Source organism: Lycium ferocissimum, chromosome 1 (assembly GCF_029784015.1).
Source record: "Lycium ferocissimum isolate CSIRO_LF1 chromosome 1, AGI_CSIRO_Lferr_CH_V1, whole genome shotgun sequence".
NCBI classification, from domain to species: domain Eukaryota; kingdom Viridiplantae; phylum Streptophyta; class Magnoliopsida; order Solanales; family Solanaceae; genus Lycium; species Lycium ferocissimum.
The window spans coordinates 22,645,800-22,652,910 of record NC_081342.1 but is presented as its reverse complement, the minus strand read 5'-3'; the positions used below and the strand labels follow the sequence as shown (position 1 = coordinate 22,652,910).

At 34.2% G+C, this 7,111-nt stretch overlaps 1 pseudogene; it reads right to left on the bottom strand.

The window, feature by feature from the left end:
* Positions 1-1,930: 1,930 nt before the first annotated feature.
* LOC132029485 (F-box protein PP2-B11-like) lies at positions 1,931-3,871 on the bottom strand (annotated as a pseudogene).
* Positions 3,872-7,111: the final 3,240 nt, after the last annotated feature.

Sequence of the window (7,111 nt, the reverse complement as noted above, 5' to 3'; positions counted from 1 at the left end):
AAGTACAAATGACCCTTTAGTGTTTACCTGAGCTGGAATGACTTGGCTCAACTTGTAATAAGCCCAAACAAAGAGAAAAAGATGCTATTCATCCGCTAGTTTTCTAAAAAGAACAGCTCTAAATTTCTAGATAGAAAAGAGGTGCGGGAAGGTGGAGCAATGGTAAAGTTGTCTTTGTATAATTTATAGGTTTCGAGTTCAAGCCCTGAAATCAGCCACTGATGATTGTGACAAGGTAGGTTGCTTACATCATGTCCCCTTGGGGGGCGGCCTTTTCCCGTATCCTACGAGAATGCGTGATGTTTCGTGCACTAGGCTGCCTCTTTTCGATTTACCTGTATCTAGTCCAGTTTTTGGAATTAGGCTAATTGAGCTGTAATCTTTTTTTTGTTTAATCTAAAAGCAAATCATAAGGTATTCTTTGTTAAAAAATTGGAATCAAGTTAGAGTTAACTTGAAGGAGTTTGCAACAACCGAGTAATTGTTGGGGGCAAAGGGATTATAGTTTATCTCTTGGGTGACTGAAATGTAATCTAAATATTGGACTTTTATTTTAGTGGAGTTTGATTTAAATTTTATAGGATCATGGTTTTGCCACCTTTGTTCCATGTAATGTGTAGAGCAATTATTGCCGAAAATAAAGATATATTTATGGATTAACTCATCATGGAAGAAAATCATAAGTTACAGAATTGGATTGTATTGCCTCAATAACTAATTTAATTCTGATAAAAAATTCGCTTATATAAGTAAATTCTGAAATCAATTGAAATACTCTACTTTTGCATTAGAACTCTTTATAAATTTGGCTAAGCTTATCTATTCACCTCTTGCAACAGAAATCATGTTTTTTATTTATTTTTTTGTTGTGTAATTTCCGATGAGTATCATGAAATTGTATATTTTTATTTGTATTTTGGGTAGGAAACACTCCATGTTAATCCCTACGTCTCATTTTAATTGTCTTACTTTCCTTTTTGGTCGGTCCCAAAAAGAGTGCCTCTTTCTATATTTGATAAGTTGACAATTCAAGCATCGTATATGAAAAGTTTAAAACCACAAGATTCAAAGGACATTTTAGTACATTACACACATCTTTAATTTAGAACATTTTAGTACATTACACACATTTTAGTAAACTATTCCTTTAAATTTGTGCTCAGTCAAACTAAGACACTTAAATTGGACGGAGGGAGTACTATTTAGTATGAAGTGTCCTCTTTTTTGCCCCCTGTAATCATGCATATACCAGTAACAAATGATATATTGGGCATTTGACAGTTTATTACACCCTCTGTTTTAATTTATTTATTTTACTTTCCTTTTTTGTCCGTTTTAAAAAGAATGCCACATTCTTTTTTAGCAACTCTTTAATTTCAACTTTTCATATGATATGTTTATGACCACAAGATTAAAGGGCATTTTGGTACATTCTACATGTTTAAGTCCACAAGATTCAAAAGTCTTATTTACTTTCTTAAACTCCATTTCCAAGTCAAAACCAGATAAACAAATTAAAACAAAGGAAATATATATCTTTTGTAGTGAAAGGTAATTTTGTTTGAATATCCAAAAATTACCAAGAACAATTTTTTATCAGAATAATAATTAATAATTAGATATTCATGGAACTTATTCTCTGCATATAATAGTCCTTTACTAACATCATATGATGCTTAGGCATTTTCTATCACTTTTATCATAATTTATGTTCAACAATTTTTCAACTTTTCCACATAAAAGCTAACGTGCTCACAATTTAATTCCGTATTTTTTCTACGTACAACAACTAGACAGAATTTACCTCCTCCTCTTGTGTTGTATTGAATTGATGCTTAAATGAACCATTGTTCTTTAAATTCCTTTATGTTTTCCTGTTTTATTTATATGCTTTAGTAATTTATTGATCGAATCAAGACAAAACACCATCTACTAGTAGAAATCGCAGAACCTCTTATTTTGACTTAGAAATGAGGTACAAAAGATCAACCAAACGTACAACAAGCTGCTCACTCTCTTAGCAAGCATAGAGAGAGTACAACTGATAAAACATGAAAACAATAGAAAAAGACAAACACCACAACATGCATGCAGAATAGAAATAAAGGCCCCACTGGCTATAGATGTATCCATGCCAATAATTAGGTTTATAATATCAAACTGATCCCCAATATTTAATTTGGACGAATGTCAATGCCCTTAACAATGAGACCAGATTTCCATTTATCGTTGCTGGTTTCCATCAACGTCATTTCAACTTCACCATCTTCACCTAAGTTGTTGAAAAATTCACCAAGCTTTATTTCCATCCACTCATCGGTTCGAAGGTGTGGGAATATGCCATGTTCTCCGTGTTCCTTTGACTTTGAGATGAAAACAGTGTAACCCTCACCATCAGTGCCCTTTGCCTTTTCCTTAACAAATCTCAGTGATGCAATGGCTTGTTCAAGGTTTTGTTGTTGATCATTCAACTTGAACACTAGATATGCCCCAAAACTAGTCTTTCGAGTAAGTCATTTTGAGTCTATCTTTCCAACGATGTTAAGAAAACAAACGCGATGAAGCTCAGCCACGTCACATCTGTGCATGCAAGAAATATTTAAGTGAGCCATATATAGATGCCTTAGCCATAGACGGGGTTGAAGAGTTGGGGATGGGTGGAAACCAACAGTTGGAAATGACATGGGAGAGTAATGGAAAATGACTTCCCTCCTCTTGTAAGGGAAGTATTTTCCAAAAATTTTTTTAGAGGAAAATGTATTCCTATAGAAGATATATAAACATTTGTCCCAATTAAACATGGTATAATCAGAAAATATTTTTTGTTGAAGGGTTGGAGGTGGGTGAAACCATCAAAATATATTTTCCTCCATACCAACACATTCTAATTAAAGATACCAACCTTATGATGTCACTATGTGTATAACGGATTATGAGCCCATTTGATTTAAAAATTCACTGATGGTGTTTACCCAAAAAAAAAAAAAACTTGTGAAATCCTATCTATTTCATCTCTCAAGCCTCGAAGAAACCCTCTACACTTCTGATTCCATACTCTATATAAGTCAAAAAATTCTTTTAAACTAGTTTGATAAGCTTTTAATCATATATATCAAACACCTTTTAAGAGTATAAAAAGAGAGAGATATACCCAGATTCTGGAAGATAATTCCATGTCCAATAATGCTCAGGAGTGTCCATCCATGTAATTGAAAGCTTTGTTGCGTCGATCCACTCACTCTGATTAATGACATTATATATAGATCAAGAAGCATATTAGGTAGTAGTTTATTTTACTCAATGAAACTGTAATCAAAGAACTCTTAACTGACTTATTTGTCAGATCACTAGTAGCTTGTTTGGCCAAGTATACAAAATCTGCTTATTTTAAAAAGTAAATTTTGTCAAAAGTGCTTTTCGAAAAAATACTATTGAGAAAAAATAAGTTTGTGTTTGGAAATCAATTTGAAAAATACTTTTGCAATATTAGAGCATCAACTTGTCTTTGGCCAAGCTAAGGTTCCAAAAGTGCTTTTGAAGAAAAGCTACCTTGTTTAGCTTCCGAAAAACATCTTTTGTTACTACTCAAAATCACTTATTTTTTGCTGAAATCATGGTCAAAACGCCTAAATTATCTTTAAAAAAGCACCTTTTAAAGAAAATAAACACTTTTGACTCTTGGTCAAACAGGCTACTCCTTTCGATGCAAACGTTAAAGAATTTATTCATGTTCCTCAATACTTTCGAGACAATTTTCAAGAATCAAATAAAATTCCGAAAATGAAAGTAATCACAAGACCTTGTTGTAGTAAGAATTACTAATATAAATGAGAAGAATAACTACCATCTTTCTTTTATTGCTCTGATATGATGCTGATCTATATATATCAAGTTATCAACTTTTGCTTCAATATATATAGGGGAAGGGTTAGTCATGACGCAAACTCAAGTGACGCATGCAAGCACACGTAGCTCTGACTTGTGAGTTATTTTTTATTATTTGTAATCACTATGTTGGAAGTATTATATTCCATCCAGAAATTATCAAAATTAATGTTGGAAAAGTCTTTGCGACGTGATCAACATATTATAAAGGTCGTGCATACGAGAGGTAAAAGTTTTTGAGAAAAGGACCCAAAAACAAAGACTTGAGCGTCCATGACCAGAAAGTTTCACATGCAATAATGTGCTTATGATTGGAAGAAAATTTGTCTTACTTGATTTGTTCTGAAACATATACTCTCTTTCTTACTTGATTTGTTCTGAAACATATACTCTCACTAAATGAATAAATAGGAACTTTACAGAAATATACAAGAAAAGTACAACTACTACAACATACCGAGTATAATCATAAAAAGTGGCGTCGGAAAACCCATGGTGGAAACAAGATAAAAATCTTTGGAAAACTTTCTAATTTTTCCATGTGAAACCATCTTACTTCTACCTTGGGAGGTAGAGATGCTGTTTCTGAAATAAAAATAAAGTACATATATATTTATTGCCGCTTAGCTTTAGACTACCACTCACTATTTTTTGACAACAAAAAATTACCATCGGTATACAATATGCAAAAGACCCGGCAAAAAGCAATCTTCAGGGAAGTAATCTCCATTCTCTTTTGCTCTATTCATCCTCCTTATTATGATCTTCTCTGCCAAACTTCATTGACTGAACCTCTGTCATAAATACCTTCTAACTTTTGGAGAACATTTGAAGAAAGTTTTGTAGAACCGCCATTAAAAATTCATTTGAAACTTCAATTTAAAATATGAAAATATTTAGTAGTTATTTTTTGAATGGTGAGGTTAAAAGTCATTAATTGGGAACATGTTATAGGAAGCTATATACAAAATTTGAATGGGCTGGTATTTTATTTTTTCCCTTTAGCAATCAAACTTATGCCTAGTAGTCATAAGTTCTTAAGTCATGCGGCCATAAATTATGAGTTATTATGATGCGAAAATATTATCTTATGCCCGTGAAACGGTTATTTGTCTTGAGGGAAAAAAATTAAAGACCATCACAAAATAGGGCCAAAAGTGCAAATGACCCTTTGGTGTGTACCTGAGTTGGAACAACTTGACCCAACTTGTAATAAGCCCAAAACAAAGAGAAAAAGATGCAATTCATCCTGCTAGTTCTCTAAAAAGAACAGCTGTAATTAATTAGAGTGCTTAGTTATTTCTAGATAGAAAAGAGGTGCGGGAAGGTGAGCCATGGAAGTTGGAGCAATGGTAAAGTTGTCTTTGTATAATTTATAGGTTTCGAGTTAAAGTCACTAATGATTGTATCAGAGTAGGTAGCTTATGTCACGCCCCGTTGGGATGCAGCCCTTTTTATTTCGTCACGATGATTGCGTCAGTAGTCGATCGCTACGGACTATCTCTCGAACCAATAGCATGCTTGACCCTTTGACATGCTTGCGATTTGGAATAGAAAGTTCTCTTTCGTATTCATCATGATTTAATTTTGATCACTTGTTGCTTGGTTCATTTTATTTTGTAGGCACGGGATATAAGAAGTACGTCTCATTGCCTAACAACCGGAGGAGGCTCCCTCCGGTGCTAGATCCGTCCGTTCCTCCCCCACACTACATGAATTACACACGTCTCTTTAATTTTTTGATGGACCACATTAACCAAATAACATAACTATGGTTATCACAGTTCTCTCTCTCTCTCCCTGTCTTCCTTTCACCGTCGAAAAAGAAACCCGTCTCTCGCTTAAAAAACTCTGCGGAAATAGAGCAAGTAGATTCAAAATCTAGTTCTATAAACCAAAAAAAAAAATTAAATATTCTCCGACTGAAACTTTACCATGTCCGAACAAAATTTTCGAAAAGAAAGATAGGAAACGGAGTGAAAAGCCCCTATTGAAGATTATAGTTATAAATGCAATAAGAGAAAAAGGAACCCAAGAAATCAAATAAAGAATTTTATACGAAATAAATCGAACTCTACATCCAAGTGCAATCTCTAGGTCCTTTAGTTGACCTTTATATTTGTATAGAAACCCAAGTTGAATTTCTTATCTTCCTCAAGAAGACAACAAAGTTGTGTCAATCACCATTTCCCAAAATCAAGCTTCAAAGGTCTCATTGTTTGGATTGTTGAAATTTTATAACCCAAGTGCATCCTTTGAGATCATCTAAATTTCTTGCTTTCTCACTTCCGCCATTCTCCGTTCTCATTGCAAATAAAAACCCTCTTTATCCCGATCTGGAATTGACAGATCTCTAAATTAACCTCCCCATTTTACCCGATTGGAATTGACGAAAATGGATACAAAGCTCAGGGAGACATAGGTACTTGGAAGAAGGGAAAAGATGATGAATGTACTTAACTTTGGATTATTATGAAATCCACTGTTTCTTCTTGTTATAGCTTTTGTTTTTGGTTAATAACTGTAAGAATAAATAGCGGGGCGAGAACAACATTGCGTACCTTTTAGCGCAGCGGAAGATCATTGAACTCACCATCGAAAAAAATTACCTCAAGTCGAACTTCGATTCACTAGAAAACGAAGTTTAATTACCACAAACTAGATGTCTTTCCATGTGTGTTTTTACGCGGAGAATAAGAGAAAAAATTTCTCCATACAAGAAGGAAGAGAGAGCCTCATTCTTGAGAGTATAAGTTTCAGGAAGTTATAGTCATCACATAGCCTATGCACGTAAAAATAGTAGTGCCGAAGTTAGTTTGTGAAATAACTTCCCAAGTAACTTCTTCAAATTATCCATTGTAAATGGGTCGGGTTAGTCCACATGGGCGACCCGCCATCGAGACTCAAATTTCCAACATCTCTCACTTCGCAGATGATGGACTGGGCTTAAACCTGTACGATGTCCATAACACACTTAATTCATACTAACAAATAGTTCGTGCGACCTGCGAGCATCGAGAGCTATAATACTCTAAACCCAATAATTAAGGTTTCACAAAAGCTCCATGTAGAAATCCAATCACATGCGGAAAGGATTCACTACTAACTTAAGGATCTTATTACTCGCAATACCCCAGACACCACTCGCTACTCTAGTAGCTAGTTATCAGATCCCTCATCCTCAAAAAAGAGGCGAACTCGAGTTCATGTATAACTTTATTCACAA